This window comes from Podarcis raffonei, chromosome 3, assembly GCF_027172205.1.
Source record: "Podarcis raffonei isolate rPodRaf1 chromosome 3, rPodRaf1.pri, whole genome shotgun sequence".
NCBI lineage: Eukaryota > Metazoa > Chordata > Lepidosauria > Squamata > Lacertidae > Podarcis > Podarcis raffonei.
The window spans coordinates 70,497,774-70,525,694 of record NC_070604.1 but is presented as its reverse complement, the minus strand read 5'-3'; the positions used below and the strand labels follow the sequence as shown (position 1 = coordinate 70,525,694).

The 27,921-nt window shown below is 38.8% G+C and overlaps 1 protein-coding gene across 9 annotated transcripts in view; it reads right to left on the bottom strand.

The window, feature by feature from the left end:
• ARID1B (AT-rich interaction domain 1B) overlaps positions 1 to 27,921 on the bottom strand; it is a 347,806-nt gene that overhangs the window by 193,603 nt on the left and 126,282 nt on the right. The gene's annotated exons all lie outside the window — the stretch shown is intronic.

Genomic DNA, 27,921 nt, shown 5'->3' with positions numbered 1-27,921 from the left:
CTGTGTTTGAGGGGGCTTAAAATCAAAAAACAGCATCAAAGACATAAGACCCTGCTCTAACGTGGGTCTTCCTTAATGGGCAAAATTTATTTTGTTACATTTTTGAGCATGTAAAAGTGTACTCAGTCAGTTTAACCCAACCCATTTGAAGAGTACTTTCAGAACAACCCTCAAACAGGGACATAACAGTGAAATACACTGCAGAATTGTTGTATGCTACACTCGCAACTCAACCACCAATTTTGGGATAAAAGCATCAGATAATACTGTAAGCTTGTTGTACCCCCTCAGTTTCAGTCAACTTGCAGCAGGGGGTAAAATAATGCTGGAAACCCCTACATGATGGTAGCAAACCACTCAGAGCCTAACCTGCACCCTTCAGTGTGAAGGCTACTGCAGAGCCACATTGCATGTCTCTTCCAGCAATGGCCCTTCCAACATGCAATTTGGAGACAATTAAATTCCATTTGCATTAGTAGGGCTATTAAAAAGAAGTTTCACACTAAATAGCTGAAATTGAAAGAGCAGGGCCTCTTCTTTATGCTACTACCTCCCGGGATATTTTGAGATGGGTTGGGGATAGACACACTACATTCAAATCATGTCTGAATTTAACTTTCATCTCCTAGCCTATTGAGTTACTCCCACTTTCACATTCAGTGGCAGTGGAAATCACCAAGCTATGGGTGATGCTTCACCCGCATAGGGATCCCCATACCTTAGCATATTTGTACTTCTGCAAACTCAGGGATCCCAAGTCAGCTGATACCTCTTGTACATGAACTGTTTGGGCCACATAATTTCAAGTACTGGGCCCTGAAGATCAGAAACAGAATATAATATTGATGTTAGTTTGTGCTTGGACACATACCTCAACTTAATAACTTGATCTTGCCTATGCATGCAGCTGCTTTGCTTGTGCCACTAAGAAAGCCACAGTCAAAAAAGAAAACTTCTAATTAAGTAGATTTTCCTATTTCAGTTGATTTAATATCCTAGCTTGTGGGAACTGGAAAGTATGGTTAATTAGAGATTTCCTGGTTTGTTGTCCCCGGTGTTACAGAGCCCGGACTGGCCTAATACAGTAGTTGGACATTTAGTATCACCACTTCCATGCTGTGGTACATTCTATCAGCAGAGATTCAGCAGGCATTGTCACTTCTGACTTTCAGGTGTCTTTTGAAGACTTTTCAATGTCAACAGGCCTGTGCATTTGCCAGTCATTTTAATTATTTTTCTGTACCGCTTTTAATAGTTCGCTATGTTTTTATATTGCTGTATACTGTTCTGATATTTTATGCAAGCGGGCTATCGAAACACCTTTATAAAATAAATAATTACCACTGCAAAGTGAAAAACAAAGGGGTTGTGTGCAACAGGTAAAAGGCTGTTACCTATTTCAACTTATTAAGCAGTTCAAAAATGGCCATAAATAACACACTGTGCTTATCCAAGGGTTCAACCTGTCTGTTTCTACAAACCAGCCAGTAACTTATTTCTGGCTTATAATTTCCAGGATTCCTTGGGACTGATGTTAACTTTTCCTAACATAATAGTATTTTTTTGGTATTGTTTTAGAACATGTGGGCGTCAGTGGTGTTACATCTTGCCAGTGTATTACTGGTGATGTACTTGCTCCAAGTCCTCTTTCTATGATACCTTGGTATATTTGGATCAGACAGCTGGCTTCTCTCCAATGTCTCTATAATTCACAAGTGCCTTCCTACAAGTTGAAAGCTTCTTTCTTTAATATATTTATAAAATATCTGTAAAACATTTTCTTGAGTGCCGCATTCCATGAAATTTTCCAAAGGGGGAAAGTTGAAGAAAAAGAGGCAGGTGCCGGCAGAGTAAAGGTACAGTGGAAAAATCCTGATGCCATCATTGTTTCCTAACATGAGCCTTATTCTGTTCTTCTTTGTTGGAAGAAAGGCTGCTACTATGAGGAAAACTTTGTGCCATTTGTTTGACAGTTTGATATAAAGGTGCCCCATTTTGAAACTTTATTAGTAAACGTTCATTGGAAGTCTTTTTAAACATTTTGAAATACGTTTCTTGCTTGCCCTCCCTGCCATTTAAAGGGAGAGACTTCTACAAGCTTTTCACGTAATCAGGGTATCTTGGATTATGCATATGCCGATGATCGTGTTTATGGGGAGCTAGGAAGTACCCTCACTTGGGGACATGCTATGAGCCCCATTTTGAACATGAAATGTACAAATGTCTTCCCTTCAGACTACTATTGCTATAGCAGATTTTAAAATTTAAGTTTAAAAATACCCAATTTGGTAAATGTGTACTAAGTTTCAGGGCTCTGTGTCTCTGGGACACATTATATATTATCACATATACACAGATAGCAACATGCCCTCTTGCTTTTGAATCTGTAGAATTAAATGTGGAGATGAGACCTAAAGACTGTTTGACTCAAAGTATCTTTATTGAAAATTCCATGGAATCAATGGCAATTGCTAGTGAAACATTTATTCAGCATTTCTTTCCCACATTTCTTTCCCACAGTCTTTCATTCTAAATATTTTGAACTTTCTAATACATCCATTAAAAGATTGAAAATGAACACTTGGGATAACATATCCACTTGCCTTGCAGCCAGAAGAAAATCAATTTGGCCCCCATCAATGGCCAGAGGACCACAAGTAGGAACCAGTCCCTTCCAGAAAGAGCTTCTGCAATGGTTGGTCAGTTGCTCTGTGGCTGCAAAGACCAAGGGAAGGACATCCTGGCCCACTGCCAGCTCCATAATTACAGTAAATGTATAGGAAAGCAAAGTAATCAAACATATGGAGCACTACTATATGGTTAGTCTATTGAAAATGTTAAAAACTAATGTTACAATGCTTTCAGAGACACTCAATAAGGTAATCAACTTGGTTTTAAGCATGTGCTTAAGGATATACATATTCCTGCAAACACACAACTTTCACCCCAAAACTTGTAGGAGTACCAACACATACATAACTCCTAAAACTGCAGGTTCCTTCTGTTTTATGCAAAGAGGAAGAATATCATTAAAATTTACAAAAAGTGATGCAGTTAATTGGCTTCATGTGGGAGAAATGATGTGGTTAAACATAAACAAACAAAACAAACATGCTCTGCGTTATGATTTACTTTGTTTCAAACTAGAGCTACAAGATGTCTAGAGAATTATTTGTAACATACATAAATCTCCTCCTAAGGTAATATATCACCAACACATTGAGTGACTGCCAACATGTTATGCCCTTCAGGAAAAAAATGTTATTTGGAAAACTAAAGTTTTTTTAAATACAAAAAATGAATTAATTTCTTAGAAGAGTAATCCAAAATCTTTTTCAAAAAATCTATGCCAGATGTTTTAGTAACAGTTTATGAATTGATATCATTATCATTCCCTTATAACCCATGCCCCCCTTTCCAAACCCTCTTTTTTCACTTACTATAAAACAGTTACTTTATCATGAGAGAATACTACAAGCATATGATATAGCAACCAAATGGAAAACAGAAGGATCTTCCATATCCATGCTGCTGCTGTGAGAAACGTTTGATTTCCTTGGTAAACTGAGAGTGCCAGCCAATGAGTTATTTGCTAGATATTACTGAGTATTGTTACTGGTTGCCCATTTGCTACCAGGTCACATTCAAAGTGCAAATATTATATTAGTACTATTATTCATAAAGTATGTAAATACGCCTTTGTATATTTCTAAATACCTGTTTTTTCCAATAATTTTAATGTAAACCATGTAGAGGTTTATTTTCAATCAAGCAGTATATAAATGTTGTTGAATAAAAAGAAAATAAAAAACAGTTATCCTTGAGACTATCCAAAGACTATTTTAAATCCACATTTTCATCCAGCTCTAGATGGGTATTGTTAGGTGCTCCAGAATGTGCATGGGGATGTGCATCTAACTGATAGCTATGTGATATGGACAAATAAAAATCTTATACAGATGCAATTCCAACATGCACAATACACCTGATTTACAATGCAGTTGTCTTAATCTAGGAAGCTAAACACATACAGATCTCCTTATCTGGAGTATGTATGATCTATAACCAGGTATGCTGCAAGTATGTTGCAGTGGTTTAAGCAGACTCTTTTGAGCTCACGTCATCTGTTTGGTAAGTAGCTAGAAAAGTTCATACTGAGGACAGAGAGAAAGTGTGAATAAGTTATACAGTCATATCTCATGTTACGTTTGCTTCATGTTACGTTTTTTCAGGTTGCATCCCACGGTGACCCAAAAGTACCGGAAAGGGTTACTTCTGGGTTTCGCTGCTCGCGCATGCGCAGCAGCGCTAAATCGCGCTTCGTGCCAAATCACGCTGCGCACCTGTGCAGATATGGTGCTTCAGGTTGCGGGCTTTTCATGTTGCGAATGGGCCTCCGGAACAGATCCCGTTCGCAACCAGAGGTGCCACTGTAAAAGATACAACTGCCCTCCACTTCTTATGTCTCTGAATCCTGGGAGCGCTGCACCATTCGCTAGAAAATTAGTTCTATTCCACATGACAATTTAGGTACTTACACTGGAAAACGCTCAAGAACATGCACACAAAAACAAAATATATCTACACATTTGGAGGCCCATATATGAATATGCAAAAAAGCAAATTATTTGATGTGGCTGCAATCCTTGTTAGCGCAGCTGGACTATAGTTACATGTACTCAATCCTTCTGTTGACAAGTGACAATTTATAAGGTTATTGTGTATTGTGACACTGTTGTGGACCTCTCTACCAAGGAGTAAAAACCTTCATTGGTTAGATGTGTTCATCTTCATTTTGAAGAAAGAACAGAAGAATACGTGGAACAGAGATCTGAGAACATATGTTTTATATCACAGTTAATGAGAACTATTACTCATTATATTTAATATTAAGACTTTGTTCCGTGAAAACTAGATGAAGCACTCTTGTTTGCAACAATAATGCATGAAGCATAACAAGAAAGAATACAATGTTACAATTAGTTTAACAAGTCAAATAGTATTATATATTTTTTAAGGTTTAAGACATTTTTAAAGATTATCTAATGGACTGATCTTTTGAGCGCCTGTACAGACAAGTAAGCATTAGGATTGGCTACATAAATTGTTGTTCTATAACTATACTGAGAGCCAGGCACCTGGTGCCCAAGTGATAGCTGCCAACCTAGATGGCTTTAAAAAAGGGTTAGGCAAATTCATGGAAGATAAGGCTGTCAATAGCTACTAGCAATAATGACTTCTGGGTATCAGTTGCTAGGGAACATGAGTGGACAAGTGTTACTGCACTCATGTCCTGATTGTGTGCTTCCTGTAGGCATTTGGTTGGCCACTGTTAAGATCACACTGCAGGACTAGCTGGGTCTTGGGTTTCATAGAGCAGGGCTGTCCTTGTGCTATCATGGCACCTGCACCATTGCCAGAAAGCTCTTGTGAAGATCAGGATTGGTAGAGAAGTGGCATGGCAAGGGGTGAATTTTTCAGTGCAGTACCTTAAAGACATTCAGGGAGTTTTATGCCAACACAACCCTACTGCAAGTATTTAGTGAAATTTCAACTGACAGGTAAGATAACAAAGTAGAAATTTCCACATTTGTTAAGTGCAGGATATATAAATGGCTTTTTAAAAAGAAAGCAGGAATGGAATTTGTGAAATCTCTTCCTATTTCTGTGGGTTTTACATTTCTGCTTCGTATTCCCTTTTCCCCTTCTCCAGTTCTTCTGTTTGGAGGCTAGTGCTTGCACAGTAAAATCGCTCCAGGAGCCTCCCACATGATATCATTTTTATTCTACCAAGTTAATGCCAGGGTTTTCAGATAAGAGAGCAGAAGAAACACTATCCCTCTTCTTGTCCTTCATTTAGCATACATAATCAAACTGGTACACTCACCTGAGAAGAAGTCAGCATCTGATTATATTATATAGCACTGATATGAGCAAAGAAAAGCAGTCAGCACGCATGAGAGTATTTGGAGTATTTCTAATCAGTAGCATGTGGGAAAATGCCATCTACCATAGCGGAAATTATAGTTAAAATTGCACAACACCTTTATGATATAAATGCATATAAACTATAGATAATACAAAAACTCCCTCTCTCCTGAGATAACATTCAAAATACAATATAATTATCTTTTCCCACTCTACAGTTCTTCTGTTTGGAGGCTAGTTTGCACAGTAAAACCACTCTAGAAGCCCTCAGTTGATGAGAGGAAGCTCATCAAATATGCAGATGACACCAAATTAGAATGGGTAGCTAATACCACAGAAGACAGAATCTGGATTCAAGATGACGATAACAGATTGCAGATATAAGGTTCTACACTTAGGTAGGAATAACCAGCTGCAAAAATATAAGATGGGAGACACCTGGCTTACCAGTAGTACATGTGAAAAGGGTCTAGGGGTCCTAGTAGACCACAAGCTTGTCTTCGCCTGCTCCTGCTCCAGAGGCTAGGACCCAAACCAATGGATTCAAGTTACAATAAAGGAGATTCTAATTAAACATCAGGAAGAACTTTTTGACTGTAAGAGCTGTTTAACAGTGGAATGGACACCCTCAGAAGTTGGTGGACTCTCCTCACTGAATGTTTTTAAGCAGAGGTTGGATGGCCATCTGTCATGGAGGCTTTAGTTGAAATTCCTGCATTGCAGGGAGTTGGACTAGGTGACCCTTCCAATTCTATGATTCTATGAAATCATAGCAAAAGTGAATGAGTACGAAGAAGGATGTAACCAGTACACTGCTAATGGGAAAGTGGGTGATTGTTTGATCTAAATAGAATTAGAATTTTTAGGAATAGTGATTGTTTTCTTCATCTGATTCAAAATTTCATTCTAAGCCCTTAAGTGGGAGTGACGAACAGAGAAAGAGACCAACAATGCAAAAGTCATGATCAAATGCCAAAGTCTCCAGACTATAGCTAATGAAAACCAAGGGACTAACAATCTAAGGAGGAAGCACTCCTATGCCATTCTTATTGAAATGTATAGAATTCCGTGGGAAAATGCACAGTGAATGGCATTAATAATATATATTGATTGTGTTCCTAATTAATGATGCCAACAGAGCAGGACTTTCGGGCAGAGTCCAGGGGCCCCTCAGCAAAATGAGCACAAGGGCGTATTTTGAATCAAATGTGCACATTATCATCTAAACAAAAGAATATAATAAAAGAGTTTTGATTTAATTCAAGATTCCTTAACAATTGCACTTTTGGGGATAAGTCAATTCTCCCACCATTGAAGTTATTTTTTAAAATGCCTTTATTATAAATTTAAAAACCCTCAACCAATAGGCAACCACGGTCATAGAATATAAGTCCAGTCTTCCTTTCTTCTCCCCAAGGTCGTAATTAATTCCTATCTAGCCCCCATCAGTATAATTAACATAATTACTCAGAAGCATTGTACTTCACCTTCTGCTTTAGAAGTGACCCAAGTTTATTTAAAGAGTAGCACCTGAACCCCATCAAACACTGCCTCAAAACAAAGAGGTTTGTAAAAATACACCCAGAGAACACCCAACTTTCCAGGGTTTCTGAACTGACATACTTGATTTGTGACAAATGAAGCAAGCTTTCTTTATTTTTCACCCTCATTTAAATTTTCTAAGTAAATTACGTTGGCTGATTTGGAGCAGAAATTATATTTCTTCCACAAGTTATTACTATATGCCACTAGATATATCACATGCACGCCATTACCTGCATCCTAGAAAATACTGGTAAATGTACAGTGCCTATCTTCTATTTGATCCATCATATTCTCCACACTGCTACAAGGGAAAGATGACCTCAGTTAACACTTGAGGGGCTCATACCTATTACACTTACTAAAAACACTCTGCAAACATATAATTTACCAGGCAGCGTTCAACAGAGTTCAAGCACTCTCTTGGCATATATTTAGTATACTTAGGGTGTGACATTCAATGCAAAACGAGTTTCCTGGAAAGTAGACTAATGCTAATCAATAGATCTGACTCAGTGAAAAACCTTGGACTGATAAAAGAAGGCATCAAACATGAAGACAGATCATTACCTCGTCTAGTAGCTGTCTATCATTTACAGTGAGGTGAAAAACTGTTTCTTTAAAATGATCGCTTTAACTCAGTTCAAACTGAAACACTATTTCAAAAATAAGCTCTGTGGGTCCAGTGCCACTATTTTACTAAAATTGGTCAGATCCCATTTTGCAATTGCCAGAAACCATTGTTATTAGCACTGTTCAAAGTACTCATACAAAGACCGTTTAAAGTCACCACACTGAGACATTCAGCTAACCTCCTTTAAGTTAGATGCTTCAATGGTAAAATGGATTGGCAAAAGGGAAAAGACTGTCTCTCTATGTGAAAGTATGCAGTCAAAATTGTTCACGTTTCCCAAATTGTTCACGTTTCCCACATTGCTACATGTAATATGGATGTTAATAAAAGGGATGTTTAAACCTTCAAGCTAAATTCATCTTCTATTCATTTTACAGATATTCTGGTTCCCAGTATTAATTTGGTTCCCTTGGTGATTTTTAGGATTTCAACAGAAATTAGTTAAAATAAATTGAAATGTTTAAATAAAAATGAGTGGAGAAATGTTAGTACAGTACTGACTTAATACACCCATCCACTTCTTTACCTAAGTAAAAAATTACCTGAAAGTAAATTTAGTGGTGCCCAGGGGAATCACCATGAATGTAGATCCAACACCTTAGCTTGGAATAAGGTGGGGGGAAATGGCACAGAAGATTCGAAGTACAGTCATTTGGGTTCTCAGCTCCAGACTTACAGTCTGGGATGCCCAATTCATAACCCCTTCACCCACTGTAGATGGAAAATCCACATTTGCAATTCACATCTAAAGCAGGTTACTTAAGAGTAAGTTACGCATTCTATAGACTTTACTCGTGAGTTTAGGATTACAAATCTAAATCTTTTACAAACCATTTAAAAAACAACAACTACCTGCATAACAAAACATCCCCTTCCTGCTCATCTCCCTGCAGCCCCCTATGCACCCTCAAAATCTGCTCTGGAAGGCAGAGAGCATATTTTGGGGCACATGGGGAGAGCAGAAGAAAGGGAAGTCCAGCTGCACATATGGAACTCCAGGTGTGGGACATTGCATATAACCCATAGTTTTTCATCTGCCATTTACTATATTCCTCCTGGGGTAGTCTAGCCTTCTTTGATGAGGAACCCTGTAGAGAAAGTAGTACTACACACTACATGGTCTTAGGCAGCTGAATACAGGATGTAGCACTCCTCTCATCTCGCCTGTATGGAGATTCACTGCACCTCTTTGCCCATTTAAACTCATTTATTTATTTAAATTATCTAGGAGCTGAACAAATATTTTAAAACAATACAGTCTCTGCCCACAAAAAAACAAACAAAAAACAAAAACAAAAGGGAAAGATAGAGGGGAAACAAAAAACAAGTAAAATGTTTAAGAACCAGGTGAAACGAAGGAGTTCCAACTGAGATGATGGAGTGGGCCATGCTAAATCTATCTATTCATATTTTTTAAAATGGTGTAAGTTATTTATTCCATGACTTATTTATTCACTGAGATTTTATAATTTCCAACCCACCCTGCCCCTTATGGTTATTCAAATACTGATATAAAGCACACTAAAATATATGTTGGACATGACTAAACGACTAAACGACTAAACAACAACAAAATATATGTGGAACTAAGACACACAAATTAGAAGAATGTGCATCACTGATTACTCTATGTAGGCAATGTGTTCTACTTTTAAAATCACTTAAATTTTTATTACCTAAAGAGAACAGCCTGGTTATAACACTGACCTTCACTCTCTTAAGGAAAGCTAGGAAAGCACCATTAACGACAACAAAAAGCTTATATAATCCGAAAAAACTTGAAAAAGAAGGCTAGTTTTAGGATACCCTTCGAAATATAAACACGATGTCTATTTGCTCCTTTAGTCCACTCAAAACTGAGCCATTCACTACCCACAGCTGTTTGATGAACAACTCAACATTCTGAGTGCAGCAGACTGCCAGAGTATGTTTTCCCCTCATTCCCTATCATATCATTCCTTATTCACTCCACATGCCTGAAGAGAGAACTTTGTTGCTTTGAACTTTTCTCTACAACTTTCAAAGGAGGGAGGAGGAAAGGGGGGGACACAGCACAGGGATGTAAGAAATAGACAGAAAGGACGCATCAAGGTGAATTAGATTTCCACATCATTTATCCTACAGGAAAGCGCATGCTTTAATGTACCCTGAACCAGACAGAGGCATCATTAGGGCTGCATTTTGTCTACAAAGCTAAAGGAATAGCAAATGTAATCTTACACATCTATGTCAATCTAGTTTGACCAGTTCCACAAGTTCAGTTAAAAAGGAAGCATGACATTCTCACTTAAGGGAGCATGAACAAAGGCTGAGAACATGGCCAGACAGTTTTAAGCAAACAGAACTGGAAGCGGCTGGGATGGGAATATGGCATTTAAGAAGTTATTAATTACATTTTAGCTGTCAGTGAAAGATGCACTGAAGTATATTGGCACACAAAACAAAACCTTCAGTTAGGTTTAATGCTGTTTAAAAACTTGGGCTACAGCAATACTGTATAACGAGTTAACGAGATAAAAAATTTTTAAACAATATTTAAGCAACATTTGCAGGAACACAAGGGATACCAGGCTGGCACTGGTGGACTTAGTGCACATTTTCGAATCACAGAAGATAATACTCTTCCACATTTTCTATTAATACAATAACATAATACTAAGATATGTGGTTAATCTTTAATAGTTTCAGTTTTATAATAAAACTAGAAAGAGAGGGAGGTATCACTAACTTCAAATGTGTATCAAGGTGAAAACTGATATTATGGAAAAAACCTAGGATTCCCAATGAAGTGATTTCCTCATAGGAACAGCATACATAAATCTAGTTAGCAACAAATTATTCTGCATCATTTCCAAGGATGAATTAGTGGGTACCTCTGTATGTTTTCCCCTTGCAGGACAAATAGCTTCTGGGGCCAAGGAGGAGGAAAACAAGCAAACAAACAAGCAAACAAACAAACAAACAAAGAGCCTCTCCCAGCACCATCACAATTAGCCCCTCCCTTGGAAGCTCCTGCAGCCAATCAGAAGCCACGGAAGCCCTGTTGGACGTTTGGCATCCAAAAATAGTTCACAAACCGGAACAGTCACTTCTGGGTTTGCAGCGTTCAGGGCCCAAAACGTTCGGGAACGAAGCTGTTCAAAAACCAAGGTACGACTGTATTCGGGAGCATAGCTGCCTTGAGCTGTGGAGGTAAAGCACAGCCATCGTGGCTAGTAGCCATTGATAGCTCTCTCCTCTATGAGTTCCAGTCAAATGCTTTGCTGTATCTACAGGACTACATGCTGCAGTTCCTCAGCAAGAACACAACATACAAATAGCCGTGGTAGAGCAAAGCAGAAACTCAGTTACAGTGAAGGGATGTAAATAGCCCTTTCACTGAAGCTACAAGTCAGCATGCATATATTAGTTTACACCATCAGACCAGGCAATCGAGTTTTATGCATGGTCTTGAAACTCAGTTTAGAGGAGTCTTCATCTCGATCATGGAAAATGTGCCCATTTTCTTCCTTGTTTCTACATTTGTTTGGTCTGCAGAAGCTTTTGCTCATATCTTGCCCTGTTCTATTGCCACCGATTCACAATCATTCTAGAAGCAAAATTGCAGACCATGGAAGGGCAATCCCCAAACAGGCATGCCTTCCAGTGGCTTAGGCTTATCAGTCACCCCCAGTCACAACTGATGGCAAGGGGGAATAACAATCCCAGTGTTTCCTTAAAACAGATTTTGAATATGTCAGAAGACTGACCTGGCACCCAGGTGGCTAAATATTTTTTTTAAGCAGATCACCTTGTGCACTTCTTTGAGCCAAAGACTTAGCTCCTTTATTGTGGTTTTACTATTTTCATATTCATTAAACACATGTTTGTTTTAAAATACTTTTAAGGGCTAAGTGGCAAGGCAGCCTAGGAAGGCAATTTGTTGGCATCCTGAAAATAGGACACTTTTTACATAGTAGTAGTAGTTAAAAAAATGACTAGAAAACATCAGAAACTGCAGTGTGTAAGGAATCTATTTTCATTGGCATTGAGGCTACCTCTGTATAAACTTCTGTCATCTCTGACCTCTGTCAGATGAGAAAATTGTTGCCAATAAATGATATTTTTGATTCCATTCAATCTGACCTGGGTTTAGCATACACCTCTATCCTGTTTGAGGCATCACAGGGCCGGGAGGTGGGGGAATCTTGAACTGAAATAATGTCAGAAGAAGTGAAAGAAAGGGTTTACTAAATGTAAAAAGCATGCATATGTTAAACAGTACATTTGCTCAAAGTTAACATATTCTGGGATTATATGTCATAGAGTGCACTGTACCCTGCTGAGTGCATGAAATTCAAAATTCTTGACATGGCAGCCCACCAAAATACACTGCCAAATTTGCTGGTTCTTTTCCAATCTCATCTTCAAAGACAGAAGGACTTGAGAAGGAGGGAATGACAGAATGGGCACAGGGAGACTTGTGCTGATAGCAATTTGTATGAGCGCTGTTGGACATACTCTATGAGTACAAGGAACCAGGTAAATAAATATACTATTTTAATATTTGAAATGTAAATTGTAAACAGTGCTCAATATTTGCAGCTGTTATACACCTTAATTATAAAACTATACGAAATATGAAGTTACTTTCATGTAATGCGATCAAAGCTGGTGATTAAATAGATCCTTCCCCAAACTAAATACATTTTACTAATTCACTTTGTAAAAAATAAAATAAAATAATCCTTCTTAGGACCAAGACTTACAAAAAACATCTCCCAGTAGAACTATAACTTTACATGACAATGATACGCTGCATAACCCCTTTTATCTCTATTTTAAGCAACACTGCACTGGGCTTCATTTTAGCCATTCTAACATTTCAGAAAGGAAAACCAATCTTTGTTTTGAAAAACATACTCTTGAAGGGTAAGTAAAGAACGGCAGCAGATCAGCACTAAAATATGATGCAAAGTTACATGTTGCAATGATTATCACACATTTATTTACATGCCTGCCTAGCTCTTTATTTTTTACTTTCATAGTTCTAGGTTTTGAAAATTAAACTATATGAACACAGTTCTTTATCAATTAATATAAAACACGAGAATCTATTTTTGATCTGCTAGTGACAGAAACAAGAGGTACTCGGAACAACGTGTTCTGTATACCTGTATTTGCAAAAAGCATTCAGAGGCTGTGGAGGGAGTGTGAAGTTAAAAATACTGGTTTACAAGAACTAAATATCTTCACTTAAGAACAAGTGAAATGATTATTTTACAGTTTCCCTAATTAAAAAAAAATCTAATAAAACTAATCTAAAATATTCGTATATTGCCTTTCATAAAAGACACTTAAGAGTGCTAAACAACAATTAATAAAAACATCAAAACAATCAGAATAAAGCACTAGATATCAGACGACAACTCTGAATAGCAGATTCATATGGTGGAGGTTTCCTGTTCAGATATCCTGATTGTAGACCATTTCAGGATTAAAGGTAAAAAGCAACACTTTGTGTTGTGCCCAGGAACAAACTCTGGCCACAAAAGATCCTTTAAAAGCCCCTGACAATAGTGTGAATGTAATGTTTTGAACTAGTTGAAATTTTGAAGGCTTTTCGAAGGCAGTCCCATGTATACATTAAAGTAATCAATTTAAGGGCTTCTAGGATGCAATATTTTAACTTCCAGTGAAGTAATGGGAACTTTTCCAAAATACGGGATTTGAAGAAAGAGTTGTTAGGAGGAACAATGGAAACAAATATGTGACACAAAATACATAAGCATGCAGATGTCATACAAATGCTTCCAAGTCAGTTTGTTTCCCCATTTCAATGTCAGACATTAGATGTATATTTTAGCTATAGCTAGTATCCTGTTTAAAGGGGGGAGGGGGACACTGCTTCCAGGATGAGGTTACTGAATCAACGTTCCATACTATACAATTGTCATCCTCAACATGCTCAAGTTACTAGCACTTGTGTCATATAATTATACTTGTTTGTAGATCCATTGGGAACACTGAGGGGCTCAGGCTAGTCTCTAAGGTCCAGGGGCCTCTGAGAAGAAACAGGCCACCTTCTGATCTGTAGATGGAATGGATGGATTAGCAGAGAGCCAGGCCAGCTGTTGCAAGCTTTATCAGCGCACAGGCCTAACAGATGGGAATCCATTCTAAAAGCCTCATGAAACAGTAAGCAAAGCCCTTGTGCTATCCTTCTGTTTCCTAGACCCACCCCCTTTTTAAAGACACCCAGCAGAAAACACACTAGTGGAACACATATTTTGATGCATGTTGGCATTGTCTGCATGCATGTGTCTTTCACTGTTAAGCTTGTTCACTCCTGTAACAAGAACCGACGTATAAAAAATGATATGGAAGGTGAAAAAATGTGGAATTTAAAGGTTAGGAGGTACTGAATAATCAATATCCCCCCCCCCCAATTTTCCTAGCTCTTCTTGTATTCCATGTTTCCTATTGTATGACATTTCCTGGCAAACTGACGCATGCACACAAAAAGCTGAGCAGAAAAAGAGAGAAACATTTATAAACTAGAAAGTAGGAGAAGCTCAGAGTTGCATAATATATAATACATGTGGGAACCTGTGAAATTGAGCAGAAAGGCATATTTTCAGATTGCAGAGTGTCTCAGATGCCCTGGAAGCATTTGGGATGCAAGGTTTTCCAGAGACAGTATTAGACAGGCAATAGGAAACATACTCTCTGAAGAGATAGCTCTACTCCATTGCTCTAGATTTTAGATAGTCAAGCTTGTGACGGGGCAAACAGCTGGCAATAAGCCAGTTGCTGTCAAATACACTTTCAACCAAAAGCATTAATGCAATTACAGTGCATGTTGAAAACTTTTTTGTTTATCATGCCTTTTGCTTGACCAGCCATTATGGGACTCTAAGAATCTTTGTACTGTCTGCCCAATAGCTTAGATTTGCTGCATTTCATCATCATCAAAAATTTTTTATTTGTATACCGTCTTTCTATCTTACAATACTCAAGGCAGTTTACAAGCTGAAGAAACAAAAAATGTACATCTTATAACAATCTAATGCAATACAAAAATGTGATAATAAAACAAAACTTTAAGCAACCTACATCACAAAGTAAGGTAAAGGGACCCCTGACCATTAGGTCCAGTCGTGACTGACTCTGGGGTTGTGGCGCTCATCTCGCTTTATTGGCCAAGGGAGCCAGTGTACAGCTTCCAGGTCATGTGGCGAACCAGAGCAGCACACGGAAACGCCGCTTACCTTCCCGCCGGAGCGGTACCTATTTATCTACTTGCACTTTGACATGCTTTTGAACTGCTAGGTTGGCAGGAGCAGGGACCAAGCAACGGGCGCTCACCCCATCACAGGGATTCAAACCGCCAACCTTCTGATCAGCAAGTCCTAGGTTTAACCCACAGCGCCACCCGCGTCCCTACATCAAAATGTAACATTCAACAATTATTAGAAAAGTATAAAATAATAATATCAACATATAAAAGTTAAACACAAATCCACTCAACAGTTACAATAAATAATTTCTAAACTATAATCAATAAAACAACAGCAAGCCACAGTACATAAAATAATACAATACAAACTGAGAAGCAGAGACTAGAGGGTGGAGTAACACAGGTGGTTGACGAAGTCTCTCCCCTCACAGTTCTTCCTCCAGGCACAGCTTCCTTATGAGGAGTCCCAGGGCCGGGGGTGTGTGTGTGCATTTTAATTTTATTTGAAATGTAATTTATTATACTGTTGTATACTGCCCTCAGATATCCACATAATAAGCAATATATTTTACTGAATGTTACTGTTTTAATGAATTTGAGTGCTGTTTTATTATACTGCTGTACACTGCAGTGAAATGTTAGCATAACACTCATTATAAACAGGTGTACAGTGGTACATCGGGTTACATACACTTCAGGTTACATACACTTCAGGTTACAGACTCCGCTAACCCAGAAATAGTACCTTGGGTTAAGAACTTTGCTTCAGGATGAGAACAGAAATCATGCTCCGGCGGCGTGGCAGCAGCGGGAGGCCCCATTAGCTAAAGTGGTACTTCAGGTTAATAATGGTTTCAGGTTAAGAACGGACCTCCGAAACGAATTAAGTACTTAACCCGAGGTACCACTGTATACAGTGGTACCTCGCAAGACGAATGCCTCGGAAGACGAAAAACTCGCAAGACGAAAGAGTTTTTCCTTTTTTGAGTTGCTTCACAAGACGATTTTCCCTATGGGCTTGCTTCGCAAGACGAAAACGTCTTGCGAGTTTGTTTCCTTTTTTTTTAAAACCGCTTGAAGAGGTGCAGTTGCGACTGGCCGTGCTTCGCAAGACGAAAAACATCGCAAGACGAAAAGACTCGCGGAACGAATTAATTTCGTCTTGCGAGGCACCACTGTACACATTTTAATTAATTAAAACATGCTTGACCACGAAAACACAACAACAACAACAAACCCCAAACCAAACAACAACAACAAACCCCAAACCAAATATATCTGCAAAATCACAAATTAAACACTGTCCAGTAATATCCTGTCTAAAAGAGTGCAAGATTTTTGATGGAGAAAACAAGTCAGAATCGCATTCTGACGCCTATAAGTACAGTATTAGAAGAATTACCACAATGAAAACTAAAACTTTCTTTTTCTCTTGGTTTTAATGCATCTATGTGACGTATTGTTTGGTTTTTGTTTCGGTCTGTCTGGTTGGTTGGTTGGCTCAAGGAACATCCCAGAATGCTCCTTCTGGGGGAATGTAATTTCTTCCAGAACAGACCTCCTACCCAATTCCCAAATCCTGCAACTGCCCACTATCAGTACCTATATCTTGTCAGGATTCAGTCTCAAGTTTATTGACCCATTACTGCTTCAAGTCACCAGTCCCTCCTGATTCAGATGGAATGGAAAGACAGAGTTGTTTCATCTGCATACTGAGGATACTGCAGTCAGTTCCCTGGATTACTTCTCCCAACATTTCCATAGAGATGTTAAACCGCATCAGGGAAAGAGTGGAACCTTGTGGAACCCCACAGAGCAAATTCTATTATTGGTCCCAAACATATAAAACACAGAATATAAACTTTTGTGAAATGTAATGAGTCCTTGCTGTTGATTTCTGCAAGCAGTTATCTTCAAAATTATGTTTCTACTCTGTCTACACAGATCTTTCTACCCACTGCTTTGAGGTTAATTCTTTGACATTTTTCTTCACTGAGAATGCAAAGACACTTACAAAAAGACAAAAGCTATAAAACATGTTGTCTGAAAAAAGTTGGATAATACATACTACACCTACTGTGATAGACTACACATTCTGCTGTGCCAAATGATTTTATTTACACTTAGAGAGAGAGGAACACTAGAATATTTAAAGGGTATATTTCTAACCAACACATTCCAAATAAAAACAAACCAATCTTTTTTCAGCTACTCTGACGAAGACTAGGACCAGTAGCTGACATTTTGGATGCGTGTTACTGTGGTATATTCTACTTCTACTGGCATGAACAATAACAGATGTGCTTGAGTCTTTCAGGTAGTCCTCTGTCCAAGTTATTTGCCAAGGTCTGACACAATTAGTACAAGAAATAGGATGCTATGAGGAGTCTTTGCAATGCAGACATGTTTAGATATGGGGCACTTCTTTAACTCTTCCTGAGATTTGGTTATGTTAATCCAATTGTGTCCCTCAGCTGGCAGAAGGCTCTTGGATTCAGTGGCACATTCCAGGAGCAGAATGGGCAGTGGGATGGGCCGGCTTTTGCAAATTCCCCCTTTCTCTAGCAGCTCCCTGCAATGTTTCCCTCACTGTTCCAAAGGGTCCCCCAACCCACTGTGGAGGTAGGGGATAAAGGAGACAGAAAATAAAAGGGGCAATAGATGAAAACCCCTTCCTTTGTACTCATGAATGTATCTACTGGATCCCAGAGTATTCCCAGTGCACCTCTCTCAGTTGCTATAACCTTACCAGCTTCACATACTTTCTGGAAGTCCCATAGGAGGACATTGTAACGTAACATGCTCCCGCAGGCTTCCCAAGAAGTCAGGGAAGCTGCATATTGCCCAGAGAGTGGCACAGGAATTTTAAAAAGAACCTGTACATGCCTTGGCCACTTCATCATAACTTTATGAAGATAAGCACCAGACACCTCCGCAAATGAGGTAGGGAAAAGACCTCCATATCCTGAATTTGGTGGGTAGCGTTTGGAACAGCATTACAAATCCATCATTTCATTTAGACCTTACTCCCACCAATGCATGCTCAATACTAGAAACCACGTCTTAACATGCTCACTTTTAACAAAGTAAAAGGTGCATTACTTAAAACGTATGGCTGAAAGAATAGTAAGATTATTTCAGATTTTGAGTTCCAGAATAAACAAAGATTGTATTTGCCAATAAAGTTTAAAAACAACTAATGTAAAATTTGAATTAAATTACAAACACTAAGACACATATAATCAGAAATGCTATTATTTTGACATTAAAGTATAAGTGAATCAGAGACTGAACACAATATAGGTTTGAGATGAAGATCTAGAATGAACTAAAAAAATCTGATACAAGTCTACCCAGAAGAAGTCCAACTGAGTATAAAGGTACTTTTACTGCTGGTTAAGTACAGAGGAGGAGGAGGATGTAAAGATGGGGAAGGGATAAAATTGAATTCAGGGTGGGAACTGGGTTAATAAGCGATCACTGGAGGTTTTTAAACAGAGGTTAGATGACCATCTGGCAGGGATGCTTTAGCTATGATTCCTGCATTACAGTGAGTTGGACTAGATGACCTTTGGTGTCCTTCCAATTTGATGATTCTAGGGAGGTATGTATCAAACTGCAGTCTAAGTCATTAATATATGATGAAGAAAATAGAGGTATGAAATATCCCTTCAATATTTTAAGTGTTAATTTGTTAGGAAAAAGCAAAGTGCACATAAAATTGCAGATTTAACGATTTATATCAACAACGCAGTGCAGATGTTTTGAATTTACAGCCAGTATAGTCTGCTTTCTCAAGCCATAAAAATTAAACAATTTTTCACAAGATGTGTGTAACAATCTAAGTATTAGAAAGAAAAGAGGGAACTGGGACATGTGCTATACTCGTGCCTCTGAAAAAAGGTAGTATTTTTGAAACAATTTTTAATGTAAAAGTGAACAAATATATAAAAGCACTGCAAGTTAACTTATGGGGTTAAATGAAAAACAATCCACTATGGTCAATATTTAAATACTACCAATTAAATATGAGGAAAAGACTTTGCAGTTAAGTGTGTAAAGAATTACTTTTGCCTCTTTCAATTTTTATATTGGTTTTTAAGCATGCATTTGCTTCCAACCAGCTTTGAAACACAGAGAGAGAGGGAGAGGGAGGGAGGGAGGGAGAGAGAGAGAGAGAGAGAGAGAGAGAGAGAGAATGAGAATATCTATGTACGGTACATACACACACACAAAATTACTGAATAAATACATATATAAGACTCCCTGAATCAGAAGCAATTCTTTCATATGTTACTTAGGAAAAGCAGTATGTGGTGTTCTCATCATCTGATCCAACATTTCTCTCCTTGTATAAATAATGAACTATATAGCCCATGATGATATAGTATTAAGTCCCTTCTGGTGTCATAAGCAGATGCTCGAGGGGTTAAAAGAAGGTGTGGTGCACATGTGTTGAATAAAATAATGGAAATGTCTTTAAATGCAAACATTCAAAAGAGCGCGCACACTGGGAGACAAATGCAGAAGTCATATTGACTTGTTGCAATGGAAGCCTTTGTCCTCACTCTTAGCTCCAGTCTAACTACCTAAATAGCTAATGGGGCCTGTCAGGACACCTCCTCAGGCTGAAGACTCCTGCACTCCCACCTTTCTTGTCAGTAATGGGGGGGAAGGCCTGGAGCCTCTGTGTCTAAGGAGACATTCTAAACTTAGCCCCATTAGGTTTGGCAGGCATGACACAAGACAGCTGAGACTTGAAGAACTCCCAAATAAAAATATGGTCTGAAGGGTACACATTTTAAGCTACTATTTACAGGCAATTTACTTTGCATAAGGATATAAAAATTTTCTTTCGTATTTCTCACACAAGTTCCATGATGGGTTTTTACCTACTGTTGTAGATAGTACCGTCAAACCCTGGAAGTCGAACGGAATCTGTTTCGGAAGTTCGTTTACTTCCAAAACGTTCAGAAACCAAGGCTTTTGGTACTTACTTACAATGCAATCCTAACCATGTCTGCTCAGAAGTAAGTCCTAGTGAATTAAACAGAACAAACTCCCAGGTAAATGGACTTAGGATTGCAGCCTTAATTACTAATGTGATAAACTCAGTTATCATCATCAAGAGATAATATAGTTCCATTATTCAGTTCTATTTTCTATATGAAGATAAATTGCAATCAGATGATCAACATATTCATTATTAATGAGAAATGGGAATAAAGTCAAGAAAACAGAAACATCTTAACAGATGGGTATATTTAATAACATTAAATGCACTGAAGTCAACAGGTCCTAGTCATATTAACTGTAGGCATTACATCATAACAAGCACTATTTCAAAATTTAAGAAACTGTCACAGAAAACTGACAGTGTGTTGGATTGCCAATTATGATGAAATACATTATTGACACTTCAAAAACTAGTTTGCTTTATTCTAAATCTTGTAAAATAGTAGCAAAAAGGATTCCTTATGGGTGCAGCTACACACACAGCAAAGGATAGGAATTGGGCTCAATGAACACCTAATGGCAATCTTCCTCTAGCCACCCCTCAGCATGCATGCGCTACAATATGTTGCACTGAAAAGGAGGCCTGCCCATACCTCCTTTTGACTCATCCAATTCTTCCTCTTTTCACCAAAGCCCTGCCTAGCTTGCTGTCTAATGGCTGGTGTGCTGTGAAGTATACACATGCTCCAAGGGCCAATCTGTGAGAGGAAAGAGGGCTCCATCTCAGCAAGCATCATGTCCTAAACTTACTTCACAAGGGACTTAATAAGCTCTTACAGTCCAATCCTGTGACTGGTAAGTTCCACTGAGTGAAGTTCCATTTTCTCCCAGGTATGAGTGCATAGGACTGCAAACTTAGTGCATTTTCTGCTGACTCCATGGAAACTTCATAGCAAGGGCAAAACAGAATTCTTTGACAGTCACAATAAGCATGCAGTGTAAAGCACAACCATCATGAGAACACTATTGTTATCGTGACAGGAAGGGTACAAAAAAAGTAATTCACTGGTATCCAAGTCAATCATCTCAGACTGATTTACATTTTTATAAGAGGATTAGACAAAATGGAGGACAAGGCTATCAATGGCTATGAACCACATCAGCAATGATACCAGTTTCCGGGAATCACAGGTGTACGAGAACCAAGTGACCTTCAGGAGAGAGATGATTCCAGAAGCAAATCCATGTGTGCTCATATCCAGACCAAGGTTGCAGGTTCGATCCCCATATGGGACAGCTGCATATTCCTGCATTTTGCGGGGTGTGTGTGTGGGTTGGACTAGATGATCCTCAGGGTCCCTTCCAACCCTATGATTCTACAACTAGATGGACCAATGGCCTGATACTGCAGGGTCACCTTATGATTTAATAAGAATATATCCGCTGAAATAAATACAAGTTAGTCATGACTTCAATGGCTTTGATACAACTTATTGAGTGAAACTGAATGTCATCATTTGTGCAATATGACCTCTTCTTGCTAGAGCCCACCCAAAATATCCCCTAGAGTGGTGGTTCCCAACTGGTGGTCCGTGGACACCAGCGGGTCTACAGCGGATCCGCAGCACCATTTGCGTAACAAAAACTACAGTAGAGATATCAAAATTTTCAAAAGTAGGGGTCTGTGGGTTGGCTTTTGAAAAACAGGAGGTCCACAATACTTAACTAATTGGAAACCACTGTTCTAGAGCAGGGATGTCCAACACGTTGATCGCGATCTACTGGTCGATCCCTGCAAGGTTTTGGTAGATTGTGATTGATTGTTGGCCCCCTTTGGCCCTGGCCCCTCTCCCTGTGCCGGTCTCTATTGTCAGAAGGGAAGCCGGAGTTAAGAAATGGAGGCTGTTATGCTATGCCACCTCCAGAAGCCTAAGGATCACGGCCTTTGAATAACCATGGAGATTTAGATCCAGTGGTTCAAAAGTCACCAGCACCATGTCAGCTTTCAGGGCTTTCTGCTGGCAATTATTGGTGGCAGCATACTGTTCACCTGGGTGAAATTGTAATCTCCACCAAAATGGGACACACACACCCAAACCCATAGGAGGCATACAAAGCAGTGAGATGAATTGGAATTCAATTTCTTAAGGAATTTAAGCCAGAGAAGTTGCATACTAACATTTCAATTATATAAAAGTCTGCTGTAAGAAAGTAAAAAAGGTAATGGGGTAAAATTGTTTTAAAAATCAGGCATATTTAGTTAAATTTACAATAATAGTTACAATATAATTATTTAATGATTAGGACAGTTTATTACTTGGGTAAATAGATTCTGCTCCATGATAGCTCCTCAATACACTGAATAAATAATTGCCAGTCTGAGGGACATTTGTTCCAGACTAACTGCGGGAGAAAGCACTAGATGGCCTTTTAAAATAACATGTTGCTCTAAAATTTCAGAGACCCAGTTATTTAGTCAGAGGATTTCTTACTGAATAAAACTGAAGCAGTGAAATAAATATATATCTCCACACTGTTCTTCAGCTTTCCCCATTTCATGCTGAGTGAAGGGAGACTGTAGGACAGATACACATAGGCGTGCATGCCCACATATACGAAAGGGAAGAAGCAAAAGAACCATGTTAAAATAATTCTGTTCTAACTGTTGTTTTCCCCAAAGAACTTACTTAAAAATAAAACTGTATTCCTTGACAAAGCTGATAAAAGAAAAAGGAGACGAAAGAAAAAATGCTTTTGAGTTTTGTGAAAACCCATTCAACTGCTGTCCAGAGGACATGTAGCCTATAGGAAACATCCACTGAGGAAAAACGATGTCACAGTCAAAGTGTTGCTCAGAGAATGCTCACAGAGACCACCAAGTGGCAATTCTGCAGACTTTCAAATCAAATATTCTCTCTTTTTCAGCCCATAGGAATGTAAAGAATTCATCTGATTAGTCTTTCATTTACGATGAGAGGATGAGAGAGGCCCATCAACTGATACGCTTCTGGTGAAGGGAATTTAGCCATTTAAAATAATACAAACAGAGGCTCTTTTTGCCCTCAGAGAGTGTATAAAGATTTCCGATATTTTTTATGTTCTAAGCCTCACACAGGTATATTGGTATATTTCTGGTGCTATTTGGGGAGAATTAACAAGATGTGGTCTCCAATGAACTCTGTATGTTTCTGAAGTGCTACAGGTATTAGTAAAAACAATTAAATAGCAAGAGTTATTTTCTTCTACAGCTGCATTTCACCCCTTACTAAGCGAATTAATCTATTACTGTACAGCACTCTCTATATATAGTGTGCATGTAGTCAAAATGGGCAGGTGTTCTTTATTACTCACTATTGTAAAAACAAAGAATAGGAGTGTGTATTTGTGTAGATATTGAACCTCTGTTGTCCAAACACTGCTTCTAACTCTTACAAAGTTTTTAAAATTTCTACCAAATGATAAATCTTTTTAAATAATTCTGAATGCTGTATTCTCAAAACACAGGCAGGAATGTAGGAAGATGCCTTACAATGTTGGATCCACTGTCAGCACAGCCTAGCAGAAGCTCTCCAGGATTTCAGACAAGGGCCTTTCCCAGCCCTACATGGACGTATCAGGGACCAAAACTGAGACATTGTGTGCTGATGTCACAGTAGGTTAGCCAGGTGAAATGCCATGCCAGCTGCAACTGTTGTAATCAACTCTCCTACACAAGTATTGAAGGCAAAAGGCCCTGTTTTCTTCTTTATTGGGTTACCCTCTATCCTAGTTTACTAGCTGTGGGAGAAAGATGGTGGATTACTATACAGGAGGCTGGAATCAATTGATTCTATAAATTCACACAATAAAGGCAACAAAAGGAAGGGAAAATGTGCCCATTACCAAGGTGCCCATACTGATGCGAGCAATGAAGGCAGTGTGTACAAAGGAACAGTGCATGTAGCACATGTGTTAACCTACCAGGTTTAATTCCCAGCATCCCCAGTTAAAAGGATCTTAAATGGAAGGGGCTGGAGAGACATCTGTCTGAGACTGCAAGCCAAATTAATCTGTAGGAGCTAGCAGGCCCAATGTTTTGAGTCACCATGAAACAGTGTGGTAGATACATATTCTTGCTCAACATGATTTTGTGCTTTAAAAATGTAAAGCTATTTTTCCCCCATTGGAAGTGGCTTGTCTCACACTGCCTGAGGTAAAAAGACAAACATATTTAGAAAAGAGCCTCATCTTTCACTCTGTACACCGATAAGGTATCAACTCTTCCTTCAACTGATGCCAATAGCAGCTGCTACAACTGCACTCACAGAATGAATAAAACATTTAATGTGTACTATAATTTAATCCGCAAATCAAAATGTAGAAGTTCCAGAAAAACATTAGTGATCAGAAGTAGTGCTGCGTTCCAGAAATAATGCATTACCAAACTATGTAGAATGAGAAGCCGGATTATTTGTTTTTAAAAGAAGGAATGGGGAGGGGCAAGCAGTCTTCAGTTCTCTGTTCCTCCTCGAAGGCACCCAGAAAGAGCCTGGTCCACACGTATGGCCTCGACTCTGGGTATTAAAATATTCACCTCTCTTTTCCTCAATGTCAGTTGCATGCAAACTGCCTTTCCTCTCCCTCTGAAACATTAACCTCTGCTCTCTAGGTGATACCAACCACGGATAGAATTAACACAGTCTTTCCCCTACACAGTCTCCCTTCAGCTACAAGGCTCTCAATATATGCCATTTCAAGGTGTCTCTCTCTGGCATTTGAAGTATCCATTACACAATGGACATTTAAAAAGGTTTGTGTGCTTTTGATTATTTTATTTGAAAATCATTTTGTTCAATCTTCTCTCTGGTGTTTTTTCTTTCATAGATGTAACCACTCCCACACTCCACTAGCTTATCATAAGGACTATTTACTAGAAATATTATGTGATAACCTTAACTTCATGTGTTCTTAAAAAAAAATATAGGGGACATTCAGTAAAAGGGAAGAGTTCATAATGTCTCCCTTGTGGGACACTAAGGAGTATGAATAATAATCTCATATGGCTTTATTATTAGAGGACTTTATAAGATAAAGCTCCCAGAAGATTTTTTTTTTAAGTTACTACAGTCAGTTAAAAGCAATGAGGTTGAAGGTAGCCATCCAGGTTTTATAAAAATGCATATGATAAATGTTGCATTTAAAATACATGCTATAATGTGCTTTTTATACGAGTCTGAGTTTCCTTCTTCCCATTAAGATAGTTACTAAACCAAGCAAAAAGAAACATATAAGCAAGCAAGCAAACAAATAAACAAAAATTTCATCTCTGAATGAACAATACATTTTTCAATGTGAACGTCCTAAGGGAAATCACTTCTAAATTAGCCCTGCAAAGTGTGTTAGCAGAATGTTCCAGGAGGATATTCTTTTGTGATTCAGAAGGGACATTAGTGTTGCTTATGCCACAGCTAACTGCTGCAAGTGAAAGGCATCTTACCTACATCTTTTTCCTGTAAGGAGGCAGCTAAAGGAGAAAATCCCAAACAAACTTTGCTACTAGCTTCGCTATTTGCTCTGCCTCCACAGTAAGAGGCAGCATGCTTCTGAATACCAGTTGCGAGAAACCGCAGGAGGGGAGAGCGCTCTTGTGCTCGGGTTCTGCTTGTGGGGTTCCCATAGGCACCTGGCTGGTGAGCGGTATACTCAGTGCTTACGCATGCGCAGACGCTCAAAATGACGTCACGCGCATGCGCGACGAAAAGCGACACGCGCGTGCGCAGACGTGCCATTGCTAGTTACGCTTGCTTCTAGATGCAAACAGGGCTCCAGAATGGATCCCGTTCGCATCTAGAGGTACCACTGTACTGCCCCTCAATGAGGCCAAACCTAGATTCACAAAATGTTTAGGGGTATGCGTCCCCCTGTGTCCCCCCAGGAAAAATAGCACTGATTATACTGCACTACATGGGTCACTGGCCTGATCCTGAAGGCTGTTCTTAGGTTAACCTAAAGCATGATCCTGCTAGACCTTAATTCTTAGAAGAGTTAAGCATTCGCTTTAATCTATTTCACTGAAACCTGCAGAATTTACAGTGGCCTCATTCACATGTCACACTAAGCCAAACTACAGTGGTACCTCGGGTTAAGAACTTAATTCGCTCTGGAGGTCCGTTCTTAACCTAAAACTGTTCTTAACCTAAAGCACCACTTTAGTTAATGGGGCCTCCTGCTGCCGCTGCTGCACGATTTCTGTTCTCATCCTGAAGCAAAGTTCTTAACCCGAGGTACTATTTCTGGGTTAGCGGAGTCTATAACCTGAAGCGTATGTAACCTGAAGCATCTGTAACCCGAGGTACCACTGTATAGCTTGGAAAGAACATGTGAGCATGTGGGATCTCAGAGAGGAAACTGTAGCCATGGGTCTGGGTTCAGATGGCACAGTAAGCCAAGCCATGGCTTAGTTCAGCACAGCACAGCACAGCAGCAGAATTACCAGACAGAAGCAAAGAAGTCACAATCTTCTCTCCCAGAGCCTGCAGGTTTGCACAAGTCATGGGTTTTGGCTTCACATGATGTGTAAACCAGGCCTCTATACGTATTTAGTAGAATTGTGTCCTTATGTTTACATACATATATCACATACTTAATCAAATTATCTCATAACACTTTACAAATACTGAACTGCCCTGGAGTTTAAATAATATCATGTACTAAAAATATAACGGACTGAAAAGTTATCTGCGTCCTGTTTCTAGGGGTGGGAAGTAATAAGATAATAAAAGGAGATGAATATTTGAATGTGTTTTACTGAAAACACATCTTATTCCAGCTCTTGGGTAACAGGAGCTTGAAGACATGTTTGCTGGATACTTGGACGACCTTCGGGGAAGTGTGTAAAGTCTCAGTTTCTGTGCTGTGATCTATTGCTCAGCGTGAATACTGTATGCGGGAATAGGGGCAGAGCAGTGCAGCAGGTGTAGGGGAAGCTCTCATACCTTCCTATTATGGCCCAAACTAGGAATATACTATTTACGGGTGACTTTGTTATCTTTATGCAAATAATGAAACAGAAAGGCCCAAAGAGCAATTTCCCTGTCAGTTACACACAGAGCAAAACCTCAGAGCTCTATTTAGAAGGCCTAATTCTCCATCTCCTGATATAGCAAATGATTCTATTTTGTAGCACATTTCATACCTGCATTAAGCACAAAAGCTCAGCTGGATTTAAAAGTGTAATGTTGTGATTTTAATGAAATTGTGTTTAATGTAAGTTAGTTTCTCAGCAGGTAAAGTTGCTAGCGTTCTGATAATATATGTGGGGAATGAACATTTCAGGCAAAAACTGAAGCAAGCAGGTAACACATAAGATATTTTAAGGCCATTCAAATGGTTTTAAAGTATGTGCTGCATAGATTTCCCCTGGAATTCTGCTTGAAGCTCAACATTGTATAACGATGGGTGAAAGTGTCAGAGAAATGAGGAGGGAATCTGATTCTTGTATATAGGATCAAAGACTATAAAACACAGGAGACAATAAAAAGAAAGCAAGCAAGAAAAAGAAGTATTAAATAAAGGCATGATGAATGACATATACATTCTTGTGATAATTCCTACCCTGCTTTATTGCTCAATAATGATCATACAATGCTATACTTCATTGATC